Here is a 16,121-nt window from a genome sequence, read left to right as displayed (position 1 = left end):
CTTGATTATTCCTTTATCAAAAGGGCCCGATGTCACCTGAAACTCACTTGTCTACATTGCATTCATATGTAAGCTATTCCTGGCTACTGATTGGGCGCCTGGAAAATCTGAGTAATCTATAACTTTCTAAAAGTCCTATCGCCGCGGTGCAAAGTCCAGCGAGTATCTTGAGGTGTAAGGAGGGGCGGAGCACAGGGCTGTGATTGGAGGGTGACCTTTATGCCTCATTCTTACTGGAAAGTTTGTAAAAAACAAATTCTGTCAGCTGGAAGAGCTTGAAGTGGTGAATAGATAACCTCGCTCCTTGCGTTGCCGCATTCTGTGTTCAGGGACCGTACGGTATCTCCGGTCGCACACATGACACATTGTTGCTCTCCATGTGGAAATGCTGAACTCTAAAGTGTGTGTGTGTAAAAAAATTTGTCTAGCTTACACATGCTAGACCATACATGTCAAACTCCGGCCTGTGGGCCAAATCTGGCCCTCGGAGCCTTTAGATTTGGCCCTCAGGTGCTTTCCCCACTTTGCATTATGTTTGGCTCACTCTCGGCCACCTGTGAAGCTATATTGGAGGGTAAGCCCTAGATCACCAGGGAAGCCATATGGGGAGGGGTGAAGCACTAGATACCAGGGAACTGTATAGAGGTAGGAGAGGGCCACTAAACATCAGGGAACTGTATAGGGGATGGAGAGGGGCTATTAGACACCAGGGAACTTTATAGGGGAGGAAGGTGGCCACTAGACGAGGTCAGCCCACAACGTGGTCCCAGAGCTCAATTACAGCCCACTTTGTATTTGAGTTCGACACACCTGCGCCAGACTGAATTTGGCCAGGAATGTGGCAGCATGTGTGCAGGTTTGCCTGTGCATTGTCCTCTGCCTTGCCCCTTCTGTCGCTCCATGCATGTCTCCTTTTTATTCCCCCCTCACCATATAGACAGTACACGTTTCTTGGGTATACCTGAGCGATGTGTCAACATGATGCTCATTCCCCACAGTGTCACCCTAAGGGTCGAGCTCAATCCTTATGGGGTGCTTTCACACTGCGTCCATTGCAGTGCAATGAACCATGTATTGTTGAATCTGCACGAGAGTGGTATGGATTCCGTGGGAAGGATGTGCAGCATGCTGTGCGTTTTTAGTGGCTGTCTGCACAATTACAGTTGCGGTGAAGCTTACGTATACCTCACTGTATGGGGCACATTACACTCACAACAGACAATGCAACAGTTGTGATCCTATCTTATTGGATGCGCCCAAAGGACACAGTGCTAAAGTACACTAGAGCGTGTTGCATGCCCTAAGGGCCCTTTCACACTGGCGCGGTGTGGCATTTTGCCGCAGCCGAATACTAGGGCAATGTAAGTCTATGGGGTAGTTTTATATTACGTGCGATGTGCTGCGCCAGAAGTACCCTATGTCATGGGAGCGCATATCTACGTTACTGCGCGACAGACCGGAAGTCGTGTAAGTCTTTGGCAAAGTGTGTATTTTAAAATGATCGCCGTGAGTTTTATGCATCGCGCAGAAGCGTATTTTAGCAATACGCTTCTGCGCATGTCATCGATTCGGTCATTAGAAGTGGGCATCGCTTCCTGCTTGGCCGGTTGCCAGACGGAGGCTACCACATGCGAACGCATTAATCCCCGAAGGCCTGTTTTTGGCGGCGCAGTCCCCGGATTGCACGGTTACCGCCACTATGCAGTGTGAAACCGACCTAAGGTTTACAAAGTGGTTTATTGTGGAGGGGGATTCATAAGGAAGATCATTTCTTTACAAAAGCTGTATCTTGTTACTATGATTCTCTGAGTTACAGATTGCCCAGCAGTTCTGGCGCTGTGCTCTATGGCAGGACTTCTGGATGGGCATGTCAGCAGAATAATTTGCTCTGTTACATAACCTGCAGTCCGGTACAGGGCCTGGCAGCCGGCCACCTGCATTCCTGGCATGTCGGTGGTGTTTATAGAGCTCCTGTACTTCGGTCACATGGCAGCCCTGAAGTATTGACAGGGGAGGAGAGGTGTATTTACCCAGCAGAGTGGCAGTGCCCATTGTCCACTGTCCCTGCAGGTGGTAATGTCTTCATAATGACTAACCACAGGAATTCTTATCAGATGACCTGCCAGACGAACGGCTCCTATATGATATTACTAAGCCTGTTTACTCCACAATACGTTTATCCCCCTAGGTTTGGAGAGGGCAGAGCTATACTCTGTTAACATTGATAATTTCGGCTGAAAATCTGTGTACAGGTGGCCGCCCCCCCCCATGTATCCATCCACCTTCTGCCCCACCCTCCCCAAAAGAGGACCACGTGGGCTAGTTTGCAAGGCAGCCCAGCATCTCCTTTGCTTCTTGAGTTGGGAAAATATCACCTGAAGCAATCACGAAAATTTTGGGCAGCGCTATCCTGAGTTTGTAGCTAGCTTTACTCTAGTCTGGCCTCTTGTACCACTGCTTTGCTTAGAGTTGAATTAATGTATAAGATGGTGACAAGACTGGTTGTCCGTTAATCGGTCCAGTTCTTTGGTTGCCTCAGCTGTAGGAATTTGTAAATAAAAACTCCAGCACATTGCCGATGCCCCTGGAAACATTCTGTTCAATCTCACTGGGGTATAATGCCACCTTACAAATATTTTATACCCTGCCTCCTGTCCGCTTGTGGAGATTGAAGATTTACTCGATAATTCTAGCACCCTCTGCCACTGTCTCTCCGTAAATTGTCTCCCGAGATCTTTCTCCCATTTTGATCTTATTACAGCTGTTAAATCTTCCGTTTCGTTTAGCAAGGCATATATTTTGGAAAGTGTTCCCCCCCCCTCGTGTCTCTCCGCCCACAGAGTTCTTCAAACGGTGTTAATGTTCTGCTCATGGCGCTTTTCGGGCCACAGCATGCCAGAAAGAATTTACATTGAAGATAACTCCATTCATCTATTTTCTTATTCTTTTTCTGTTCTCTTATTTCCTGTAGCTCTACCCACTCCCCCTCCCTCACTAAGTCACGAGCTCTCAATTCTACCTCTTTTTCCATTCCCCAGTATTTCCATAGTCTTATCCCCAATGGGAAGTTCTTGTTTCCTAGGACTGGAATCATGGGTGTAGGCCACGGAGAGATCACTGCCCTCCCCCTATTTCTGAAGAAGACCCTCAGTGTATGTCTTATTAGTAGCGTGCCCATTCCCATTTCTATTTCCCCTTTTCTTTCTGCGGTCCATGGTATATTCTTAATTGGGCCCCCCACCATCTCTTCCTCCAACTTCACCCATTCTTTATCCTCCATATGCTTATGCCAGTCCACTATTCTCACCAGGATCGCAGCCTCGTAGTATTTTTTAAAGTTGGGCACTGAAAGTCCCCCCTTGGCCCTCTCTGTTGTCTGTACCCTATAGTTTACTCTCATTTTCTGCCCCCTTCCCAAGAATTTCCCCACTATACTTCTAAGTGTCCCAAAAAAGGAGGGGGGAATCGGTATCGGGAGAGTCTGAAAAATGTACAGCAACCGGGGTAGTATATTCATTTTTATAATGGCATTCCTCCCGAACCATGAGAATTGTGGGCGGTCCCAATTCGTCAGGTCCTGTTTTATTTGTCTTAACATAGGTGTATAATTATATTCCACCAGTTCTTCTATGGTGAAGGCTATTCTTACCCCCAGATACTTAAGGGTCCTTTCTTGCCACTTAAATGGGAAATTCTCTTTTAACTGATTCAATTGTTCCTCCCCCAATCCTTCTCCTATCATCTCACTTTTGTCCATATTTATCTTCATATTTGACAGGGAGCCGTAGACCCGAAATTCCTTAATCAAATTTGGTAAAGTGATATGGGGTTCCACAACATAAAACATATCATCCGCGTACGCGGCCACCTTATGCACCCCCTTCCCCACCCCTATGCCCCGTATGTTGGAGTCCCCCCTCACCCTACACAAGAATGGCTCCAGCGAAAGCGCGAAAATTAGTGGCGAGAGGGGGCATCCCTGCCTAGTCCCATTCCTTATATTGAAGGGGCCTGACAGAACGCCATTAGCCTTAACTCTTCCATTCGGTTGTGCATACAGGGCCATAATCATATTTTTCATCTCCTCTTGTATCCCTACATATCTCAAAACCCCCTCTATGAAGGCCCACTCCACCCTGTCGAATGCTTTCTCAGCATCTGTTGATAGCAGCACCACAGGGCTGGAGTGAGCCCTCTCCCACTGGATCAAGTCCAGCGTTCGGATCGTATTATCCCTAGCCTCCCGGCCCTCCACAAATCCCACCTGGTCTGTGTGTATCAATCCCTTCATATATGGGGATAGTCTATTATATAATAGTTTTGCATATATCTTTATATCCACATTTAGCAACGCAATAGGCCTATAGCTTTGGCATTGTAACGGGTCTTTGTCTTCCTTGTGCAGTACCGTGATATGGGACTCCAACATACGGGGCGAAAACCTCACCCCTGATCTATCATTATACATCTCCACTAGGGGCCCCGTTAATTGTTCTTCAAATAACCCATAGTAATCTGTTGTTAGACCATCTGGTCCTGGCGCCCTACCCTTATGTAGCTGCCCAAGTGCTTTTTTCACCTCCTCACTTGTAATTGGGGACTCCAGGGACGAGGCCCCTTCTTCCGACAGCCTGGGCATGCCACTTTGTTCCAAATACTCCCCTATTTTCCTTTTCCTTTCCTCCTCTTTCTCTCTATCTACTTCCCCCCCCTTATGTTATATAATTTAGTATAGTATTCTCCAAATACCTGGGCTATCTCTTCTAATTTATGATGTTTATTTGCGCCTGCATCCTTGATACAAGGGATATAATTTCTTCTTTGTTGTTTCTTAAGTGCTCTGGCTAGCATTGATCCACATCTGTTTCCATATTCATAAAAGGTGCGCTTACACCTTAGGGCTGTATTTTTAACTTTAAAGAACAATAGTTCCTTTAGTCTTTCCCTCTCCTTTATTACCTCTCTCAGGGCTACTTCCTCCTGCCTTCCTTTGTGTTGCTGTTCTAATCCCTTTATCCTCTCTAGAGTCTGCTCTATCTCCTTTTCTCTTTCTCTTTTCCTCCTCGCTCCCTCTTGGATCAGTATCCCTCTTATATAGCACTTATGGGCCTCCCAGACTGTCGGTTCCGCCACCTCGCCCCCGGAGTTCCACAAGAAATAATTCTTTAACTCCTCCCTAACCCTATCTACCACCTCTTTATTTTTTAGTAGTGCGTCATTTAGTCGCCAAATCATGGGTTTTCTATCCCTTCCACTCCAGTCCAATTTCACTGTTACCTGCGCATGGTCTGATACCGTAATTGGGCCGATTTTAGCGGATCTTGAAGCTGAAAGCAAATCATGGGATACAAAAATATAATCTATCCTCGTATAACATCTATGTATTTGTGTTACCTGCGCATGGTCTGATACCGTAATTGGGCCGATTTTAGCGGATCTTGAAGCTGAAAGCAAATCATGGGATACAAAAATATAATCTATCCTCGTATAACATCTATGTATTTGTGAATAGTATGTATAGTCACGGCTAGAGGGATTTCCCACCCGCCATATATCTATTAATTGAGATTTATGCAGGAGATTCCTACATTTCCTCAATGTGCTATCTGTTATTGTAGTTCTTCCCATTGATGTATCTATTTTTGGTTCCAATGCCATATTAAAATCCGTCCCTATTATTATACTCCCCTCCGAGAATTCCTCTAATTTCCTCAAAAATCCCTCTGTTTTTACCTGTCCCTTATTCGGTGCATAATATGACCCAATTGTAACCTTCCTGCCTCCTATTTGGCCCTTAATCATATTGAATCTGCCCTGTGGGTCCGCATATTCTCCTTTAAATTCAAATGGGACTTCTTTTGCAATTAGAATTGCTGTACCTTTAATTTTAGCTCCCTGTGGGGTACTGACATACACAGACTTATAATATCTATCCCATATCCGAGGTATTGCAGGGCCCTTAAAATGTGTCTCTTGTAAACAGACTATATTAGCTTTTTCTCTGACATAATCTCAGGATTGCTGATCTCTTTTCCGGGATGTTTAATCCCCTGACGTTCAGTGACCATATCTTAAGTTCCAGCATTTTCTATTCTTCCCTGTGCTACAGCCGGAGTGACCCATTGATCCCCATTCCCCCATTCATACCCCCATTCATTCCCACCCCTGCAACTCTTCCCCCTGGGAGATTTGGGCCCACCCCAGCCTCCCCCTCTTTTATACCCTTCTCCCACCTTTTTTAAAAAGGAATAAATCCATTGAGAACTTTCCCCAGTTCTCTTGGTGTGTTGCTTCACCTTCTGGGGTAACAGGACGACATTTCCCTGAGCGGGGTTTTGCCCCCTCCCCTCCCCAGTATCCAGGCCACCTTTCTATCCCAGGGACCCCAAAAAAATAGCGCCCTCTACCTATATTTGGCAAGAGGGGAGCACCGAAAGGAGGGACCCAAGGGGGAAAGCGGCAAGGGAGGGGGGGAGAGCCAGGGGGGGCGGGGGAGAGAGAGGAGAAGAAGATGAAAGAGGAAAAAAAAAAAAAAAAAAAAAAAAAAGGGGAAGAAAAAAGGAGGCGGGAGGGGCAGAGAGCCCGGACGGGAAAAGGGGGGGGGGGCAGACGGGAGTGGCCAAGCCGGGATCTCTTCCCTCCTTCTTCAGACCCCCCCCCCTCCCTCCCCCAGGGCCGACGAGTCCGATAATTCACTCCATTCACTCGCCCCACACTCTTATATCCATACTGTATCCCCCAAGGGGGGGGGGTGGTGTACTCTCCCGGGCTCGTCCACTCCCCCCATAGCCCCGCCACCCCACACCCCCCCGCCCCCTCATTGCCTATAGACTCACCCGAGTTGCACACCATCCCCTTTCCTTTACATATATCTTCCCCATACTTTGCAATACGTCCTTATCTCTACATTATTGTTTATTTTTCATATTGTGACACCCTTTCCCCCCCCCCCCCCCCCCCCCCGTCTACACTCCCTTCCTGTGCCCTCCTTGAGTGACTTATTTTTGAGTAATATATAACTTTCCCTTTCCCCTCTTATGTGTAGCTTTCTATTACAAAAATAGATACCTATATACAAATACAGTGCACTTTTTCTACCCTTCATTATTTCTTCCCTCCCCTTCCCAGTGAACCCCATTTCACTCATATAGTTGTAATGGTTAAGTGGGAGTGGCGTACTTTCCCGGCTCGTCCATTAATTTTCCAATTTTTCTCAGTCTCATTCTCCCCCTTCTAGTACTCTCCCCCACCTTATACTTCGTATCGCTCCTATTTCCCAATTTCATCTTAGTTTTCCCCTGGACTCACCCGCTTTTGTACACTACTCCCCACTTCCCCCCCACATTTCAACATATACTTCTCCTATACTTAATAACAATCCAACCTGTACAATCCCCTTCATTATCTGTGAAGATTACATCTTTTACATCTCTCAAAAAAAGGGAAGAGAAAAAAACCTTCCACCCAAACCTCTGTTGTATCGTGCAGGTATATATCCCTCCCCCTATCCCTCCCCCTCCCCCTTCACATAGGATAAGCCCAGTCAGCAACAGCAGCAACAAGGGGTACACAAAAAGGAAAAAAAACAAAAGGGGACCACGGGCCCCGCCTGTGGACCCAGATCCCACTCCCCCCCCCCCCCCCCCCCGGCACCCCCCCCCCCGCACCCCCCCCATCCCCTTACTTATTGCTAAATGTATTCCTGCCCAGTCCCTCCAGATCCCAGTCTGGCAAATCTATCAGCAGTATGTCCAGTTCCTTACATATATAAGGGAGGTCTTCCGGTCTCCTCAAAGTCAATGTATGTTGATTCTTGCGAATAATCAGCGCAAAGGGGAATCCCCACCTATATTGAATCCCCTTCTGTTGTAATACCTGCAGCAAAGGTTTCAATGCTTTACGTAACATCAAAGTCACATAAGATAGATCCTGGAAAATACTGATATTAGTCCCCTGCCACTCCAGGTTTCCCTTTTGTCTTGCTTTCTCCGAAATTGCCTCCTTATCTCGGTAATTATGAAATTTACAGATTATGTCCCTTGGAAGTTCATTCCCCTTAGGCTTCACCCTTAGTGCCCTATGTGCTCTGTCAAATTTAATGCTGGCTTCCTCTGGGCGGCCCAGCAGTGTGTTAAATATCGATTGTAGACAACCTTCTATCTCTTCCTTCTGGATTGTCTCTGGGACCCCCCTTATTCTCAGATTATTTCTCCTTTCTCTGTTCTGCATATCATCAATTTCATACTTTAAGGCCATATTACAGTTTTTTTGCTTCTCACCTGTCTTCTTTAGCACCTCCACCTCTGCTTGTAGTTTAGATATTTCCGCAGCCATAGTGCCCATTTTTTCCTTTAGAACATTCAGTTCCTCTTTAACTTCTGTTATCTCCAGCTTCAGCGATGTCACAATCCGTTCTGTCTGGGCCTCCAGGTCCTGCCTGGTTGGGAGGCTTCTTAGGCATTTCCAGATTTCCTCTAGGTTACCTCTCTGGGTAATGCTTTCCTCCAATGCTTCCACTCCCGGGGAGCTCGTATTTGAGGCTACCAGTGAGCAATCCGCCAGTCCAGGTTCTTTTATGGGGGTTTTGTTTGTCGAGCTAAACATTCTGTTCACTGCTCGCTGACCTGCTCCCTCTTGTTCCTTAGTCAGGTTTTTCCCTTTCTTCTCCTTTTCCTTATCTTTCACCATTATGGCTGCTCTTTCCTCCTCCACAGTTATCAAGTGTCTCCAAGGCTCTTTCCTCCCGTTCTGAGCTCTCCCCTGGGTATCCGCTCTCGCACTGATCCAGTGCTCTCCTGATCCTCGGCCCCCTCTGCTCCGGGCACTCTCATGCAGATCTTTTTGCTGACAGCTCCACTCTCTCTGCACCAGTGATTCCCCGTGCTGCTCCGGCCTCCGCCTCTTCCTCCTGATGCTCTCTAGTCACGTGGAGCCTCCTGCTTGCCTCCTGGCTCCTTGCCTGTAAGGGCTACACTGCACCGCGACACGTGCCAGGCGTTGCTCCTCCCGAGGGGCCCCTCTGCTGCCGACACCGGGGTCGGGCTGGATCAGCTGGGTAAGTCTGCTTCCTCCGTCTGCCTCCCTCGGTCCTCCACGCGGAGCCACTCTGCCTTGCTCTCGGCCGTTCAGGCTACAGAGCGCCGACACGCCCGCTGAACATTGCTCCTTTCGAGGAGCCCTTCTGCTGCCAGTACCGGGGCCGGGACGGTTTGGCTGGGCAAGGCTATTTTTCCCGTCTGCCTCCCCCGGTCCTCCACTCTCGCCACGCTACACTCGGCAGCCAGATCGAGGGAGGGGATGGTCACGCCCCCCTACTCTGTCATGTCCGTCTCTTCCCCTCGATTCGCTTGTAAATAAAAACTAGTCCTGCATCCGGTTATAGGGGGGAGCAATGGCCATTGGTTGCATCAGGTTCTGACTTTTTAAAGATCTTTATATGGAGTATTCAGCCACATCAATCCATTGCATAACCCGATGAAAGTCTAAAATGTCTTTCTGCCAGTTGGACTGCATAGCTCTCTGCCTGTTGGATTTAAAGTATAGAAGTGCTACAATCCAGCAAATCTAGGTGTACATCTGCAAGTCTTACAAGGGCATACAGGAATAATTTTCATGCTTGAACCACTATCCCAAAGTGAAGCAGTAAGTTTTATTAACTCGCATGGAAGTTAAAAACTGAGTTATCATTTTTTAGAGTACATTGGCAGCTATACATCTAAGGGCCCTTTTCTACAAGCAGTGAGGCCCAGTGCACACCAAAACCGCTAGCAGATCCGCAATACGCTAGCGGTTTTGGGAGCTGATTTCAGAGCGATTCTAGGTATGTTTAGAGAGGTTTTCTAAACATACCTAGCGGTTTTGGGTGCTTTTTTGTGTAGCAGATTACACATATTGTTACAGTAAAAGCTGTTACTGAACAGCTTCTGTAACAAAAACGCCTGGCAAACCGCTCTGAAGTAGCGTTTTTCAGAGCGGTTTGCGTTTTTCCTATACTTTACATTGAGGATGAAACGCTTCAGAAAACCGCAAACGTGCAGCAGGAGGCATGTTTGCGGCTGGGCAAAAACCTCAAACCGCCAGTGTGCACCATCCCATTGCAATACATTAGCCAAACGTTTTTACAGGCGGATGCGGATCGCTCCAAAAACCGCTCGGTGTGCACTAGGCCTTAGGCGGTGAAAAAACTCAACTGCTCACTGCTGCTTGGCAACTGCTTACTGAGTGTGCAGTTCAGCCACCTGTGAAAAAGGGGCCTAACTTAACAGCTTTGCTGCACTCTTGGAGTGAGTTTTGTGTACCTCTTATATAGATTTCAGAGACCACCAGCCTCTGTGACGTTGTCATGAGTCACTTTATATTTGGCATTAATTTGGCTCTGTTTTTGCTGTTTTACTCTTCAGTAACTGTACCTGGCGAGCGTCTGTTGCATTCGCAGACAAAACCGCCACACAGCTGCGAGTCTCGGCACATCACCTGCTGCGTTCAGCCCGGAGGGGACTTTCCACTCATTGTCATTCCGGAGGCATCTGAGACCTCTTCAGAAATTCTTCACCAAGCGAGGCGGATTACGGGGGATGCAGACTATGTTCAGCCACTGCTCCTTCCGTCTTGTTTAGACTGTTTTTCCACTTGTTTACTTGTATTTCTGTCCTTTATGTTTGCAGCTGTGTCTTGCGCGGCCATCCTGAATGTTAAGTTTACACAGACATTGGGATTCCTTTGCATGAATAGGCGTTGGCGATCGGACTCATCGCCAGTGAAATTCAACCATTACTACTGGAGTCCCACAGTGCCGCTTAGCATGCCAGCCCTCAGGTAGTGTATTAAGTGTATGGCTTCCTCAGATGGGGTATGGTGGCCCTTGGAATAGTGTGTTTAGCTTATGGCAACTCTCGAATGGTGTATTCAATGTATGGCTGCACTCGCAAGAGGATGGCCCAGTGTATGGTGGCTCTCACATGGTGTATTTTGTGTATGGTCGCCCTCAAATTGTTTAAAGCAGGCGGATTGGCCATACTATGCCAGGGACACATGTAGATAAATACTTGATCTTCTTAACACTTGTATTGTACTGTCCACATTTTGACTTCAGTGACTTGTATATAGTAAATGAAGAGAATTATGTTCCTGGTGGGAGCCATGTCTTTTGCCCAGTTTGAGGCTAAATACTAACGTCACTTCTTCCCTTAATTTTTTTTTTCTTTTCTCCTCCAATCGTTGAGTCCCCTCAGCCTTACGTGTAAACACAAGTGAGCAGAGGATCATGTTTCAACTAGGCAGGGAAATGGAAGAGGAGGAATCTATTATAGATTAAAAAAAACAAAAAAAAAAACCAGCATGCAACTGAATAGCAATTGCTATTAAAAAAATGTGATCACTCCAAACCATAACAGCAGAAAAAGTTTTGAAAGCAGGATTAGCATCTTTATCACTTAACACTTAGACCAGTAGCTGTTGAAATTTGATTTTTATGGTGACCATTCTGTGTATGGGGGCCCTTAGGTGGTGTAATTGCTGTATGGCGGCCCGCGGATGGTATGTCTGATGTATGGCAGATAGTGTATTTAGCGTATGGCGGCCCTCTTATGGTGTGTTCGGTGAATGGCAACCCTCTTATGGTGTATTCGGTGTATTTGCCATATGGCGGCCCTCAGATGGTATATTCAGTGAATGGTGTGTTCGGTGTATGGCGGCTCTCAGGTGGTGTATTCAGATCTTAGGTTGAGTCTCTGTAAAGCTGACCGGTCTTAGTATTTGTTCCTCTGTAAGGAGGAAGGCGCACTGAGTGGAGATTCAGCAGATTGCTGCGATTGTGTTACAAGTGCCGCCTTGCTACTTGAATTCCCCGAAGATCTTCTTCCTCCACATCTGGACTGACTTTTTTTTTTTTTTTTTTTTTTTCCATGAACAGCAAATTGATTTTCCAGTCTCTGAATTCAGATGGGGAGGAAATGAAAATCTGGGCTGTTAATCTTCTCTCCCCCATCTGTAGTTTTGTGTCAAGTGCTTGAAGAAGTTTGAGGGTCGCCTGCTGTGATTGCATGTGGTGGGGCTGGACCTGAGCCAGAGTACAGGGGACCGAGCATGGCTTGTAACATGTGACGCAAAACGGAAGGATGTGTTCCTCGGACCTGTAGCAAGAGCCACATTTTAAGGCCTCGTTCACATTGCGTTCCGCTCGCATGGGCTCTTTTTTTTTCTCTTAAGCTGGCCATACACTAGGCCGATTCCCGCCAGATCGACAGATTCGATCACTGGGATCGAATCTGCTGTCACATCGTTCCTGCTACACGCCGGATTTCGAACTATCCCGTCAATCACTCCGTGCGGAAAATTACAGTCGATCGCCCGTGGGTAGGGAGCGCATCGCTAGCGGTGTTCGAGTGCCCGATGACCGACGCAATAGAGCTCGCATACATTACCTGCTCTGCCGGCGCGACTGCCCCGGTCACCGCTGCTCCGTCTCTGGTCTGGTCTCCGGCATGCTTCTCTTCTTCTAGCCCGGCAGGAAGTTTAAACAGTAGAGGGCGCTCTACTGTTTAAGCTTCCTGCCGGGCATGAAGAAGTGAAGCATGCCGAAGACCAGAGCGGAGACGGAGCAGCGGTGACCGGGGGCAGTCACGCCGGCGGAGCAGGTAATGTATGCGGGGGGAGCGGCGGCAGCACCACCACAGATTGTGAACGGTTTCAGGCTGAAATCTGTTCACAATCTGTTTGCAGTAAAGGTAGCCATACGATCCCTCTCTGATCAGATTCGATCAGAGAGGGATCTATCTGTTGGTCGAATCTGATGGCAAATCGACCAGTGTATGGCCACCTTTACTGGGTCAGGCTATAGTGTAACCCTCACTGATAAGTAATTACAACCATTAAACACTTTCCTGTCAGTAAATGGCTTCTGAAAGCAGAAAAGGGATAAAAAAGGGTCAATAATTCATAGATTTGAGCTCTGGCATACTTCAATGAAAGTGTCATTGAGCAGAGACAATGAAACAGTAAAAACTATTGAAATAAAAAAAACACACTGTGGTAGCTAAAAAGTCATTTTTAGGAGGAGGATGGATACAATTGTTTTTCTCAGCCGTTTATTTTCACCTCGGATGTCCTTTAAAGTGCTTCAGCATTTCTCCTTCCAATGAAAAGTCGGGGTTCATCACCTTTTTTTTTTTTTTTTTTTTTTTTTTTACATCACCCCAAGGCGGTTTTCACCCTAACAGACGAGAGCGATTTTCACCTTTCAGTGCTCATCCCTTTCATTTGCCAATAGCTTAATCACTACTAATCACAATGAAATGATCTATATCTTGTTTTTTTTTTTTTACCACCAATTGGGCTTTTGGGGGTTATGTTTGTTTTCAGTAATTACTTTATTTTCTATGCATTTTAATGGGAAAAAATGAAAAAAATAAATACACTATTTCTCCAATTTTATCCCCTATAGTTTTAATATAAACACTGCTACTGTGTGTAAAACCCACACATTGTATCTGCCCATTTTGTCCTGGTTATCACAAGATCTGAATTATGTCCCTAGTACAAAGTATGGTGACAATATATTATTTGGAAATACAGGTGTGTTCCGTCACCCCCCCCCCCCCCCCTCCCCCCCTCCTGTTTGACTTATAAAAACATCCTGGAGCTGTTCAGAGGCTCTAGCAGGACGTTTTTATAAGTCTGCTTGTCATTAAGAGACTCTGTCTTCTCCAGCACCACAATTTGCAGGCGTTCGTTCTTTAGTGCTCAGTCTTCCTTATGGTCCAACTCCAAAGCCGAGGGGATGGTCATGCTTTACTCACCTGTCTACACAGCCTCTGTTCTTGGCTGTTGCCGTTCTGGTATGTGAAACACTTTGATGAGGGTGTTTGCGTTCCGCTTGAGTTGGGAGACGCTCGCTGTTGGTGCCGCCCGCTGGCACTTTCACTCTCAGTCCTGGTTCCTTCTGTCCTGCCTGTACGAAAATGGGAAACCTGCTCTTCTGCCAACTACCAAGGACACGAATGACAAATGGTACAGCGTATACCAGCTTGTCTTGTTCCTCCCAGGAATCCACCTTCTCTTTCCAGATTACACTCTGAATATAAGAAATCTATTCACTCTGGTTTGTTCTCGCTTTATATTGTCTGTTGCACTCATTTGATGATCACCGGCCTGAACTTTGCAGGCAGCTTTCAGAACATTAAGAGCTAGTATTTCTGCTGCTGGGAGATATTTTTCTCAGGCATATCTCAGTCCAGCCGTTTCAAACACGTTATGGTCTACCGTGACCTTGCTTGCATCATCGACACCGTTGTGTACGGCCTGGGTTGCTGCATGCGTGATCCCATGGAGGCAGCCTGTAACTATATAATAGGATTAAATCATGCTAGAATTGTTCCCAGGGTGTGTTTTTATGCTGTAACATAAACTCAGTAAGTAGCTGTGTTCTTTTTCACACTTAAAGAGACTCTGTAACAAATTGTTTATCTTTATTTCTTCTATGCTATAAGTTCCTATGCCTTTTCTAATGTGGTCTGGCACTGCAGCTTTTCCTAATTGCACAGTAGCTGTGTTATCTCTGTTATATGATCTAATCTTCTCTCTATAGTCGGCACAGTCAGGCTGAGGCAGTCAGACTGGAATGTGCAGGGCTGCTTGTGATTAGCTAGAAGCTGTACACACCCCCTGCAGGCTCTGTGTGACTAACACACTCTGCTTAGCTGAGCCTATTAGAAGCTGGTTAGTTTGTTTGTAAACACTGCCTAAAACTGGCAATTACAAGCCAGGTTTGCAGCAGAGAATGGCAGAAACAGCACAGAGGGGACCACGAGCACATAATGAATAGAATGGTATGCTTTTTATTGTAAGAATTTCAGAGTACAGATTCTCTTTAAGTGGTTTCCTGCTTATAAAGCAGACCTCTTGTGTATGCAGCGGCCCCCAATGTGAAAATAACTAATTCTGGTGTGGCCACTGAGACAGACCTGGTGGAATTTGGTGGAGGTGTAATTCCGGAATGGATGTACAGTCTGGTTAAATGGTGTAATTATAGACATGGGTGAATTCCAGGTAGATTTGGCACTTTGGGTGTGGTCTAGAAGAGACTTAAAACAGCGGATCTGAACTCAGAACTTCCTCTCTGATCTAAAAGATAAGTAAAAGCAGAATAACCTTTACAGAAACATTTTTGTTGCGGCTTACAAAACTCCTTCAATAAATCTAGTGTGGCTACTTCTTGCTTCCATTGGGCTTGATTCACAAAACTGTGCTAACTGTTAGCACGCTGTAAGAAGTGTTTCGCGCAAAATTTCGCATAATGGTTATCGTGCGCAAAAATTCGCGTTCGCACGTTATCGGTCACGTTCGCGATAATACGAAAAGCCGTGCTAACAGCACTATTTTGTGAATCAAGCCCCTGGAAGCAGACAAAAGGTTAACATCCTGTATTTACATATTAGTTGTGTCTGCTGGGGACTGTCGAATTTCCATGCTGACACAGCCGAGATCTCAAATTACACTTGCGATTGTTTGCTAAGGAGAGAGAATTAATTAGGCAGGCTCTTCTTTCTAAAAACTCACGAGGTGCATGTCTGTTTTTTTTTTTTTTTTCCTTGTGTCCTGTACAAGAGTTCAGGTAAAATCTTTCCTCCCCTTGACTCAAATTCTGAAATTCATCACAGGTGGTGATCCTCCTGTCCCGTCAGGTGATCTCTGCGGAATGTTTTTTTTTTTTTAATTGAGAATTCTGAAGCCAGAGAAAATGGGATCTGGGGGCAAGAATTCTGCATATCTAACCAGCCTAGGGAAGTGATCTGCAAACTTGGCTCTCCAGCTGCTAAGAAACTACAAGTCCCACAATGCATTGAGGGAGTGACAGCCACAGTCATGATTCATAAAGGCAAATGCATTGTGGGACTTGTAGTTCCTTAACTGGAGAGCTAAGTTTGCAGAATACTGGCCGAGGGTAAGCAGGACTGGGTTACATACCTGCATATAACAATATATAGCTATAGGAAGTGTTTCTGATGCTGAAACCGGGCAAATCACAAAAGTGGGTATACTGAAAAATGTACGGCTTGCTCTATATGTTGCTACAGGGCCTCTTTAATTTTGTGATTTTATTTGTTTTGCCTTTTCTATGAGCA

At 46.3% G+C, this 16,121-nt stretch overlaps 1 protein-coding gene across 1 annotated transcript in view; it reads left to right on the top strand.

Annotated features, from left to right (window-relative positions):
* Window positions 1–16,121, top strand: part of KCNK5 (potassium two pore domain channel subfamily K member 5) — a 56,599-nt gene that overhangs the window by 28,157 nt on the left and 12,321 nt on the right. The gene's annotated exons all lie outside the window — the stretch shown is intronic.

The sequence above is a fragment of the Hyperolius riggenbachi genome, chromosome 4 (assembly GCF_040937935.1).
Source record: "Hyperolius riggenbachi isolate aHypRig1 chromosome 4, aHypRig1.pri, whole genome shotgun sequence".
Classification (NCBI taxonomy): Eukaryota; Metazoa; Chordata; class Amphibia; order Anura; family Hyperoliidae; genus Hyperolius; species Hyperolius riggenbachi.
The sequence above is the reverse complement of the archived record's forward strand: the minus strand, read 5'-3'. Positions and strand labels throughout refer to the sequence as shown.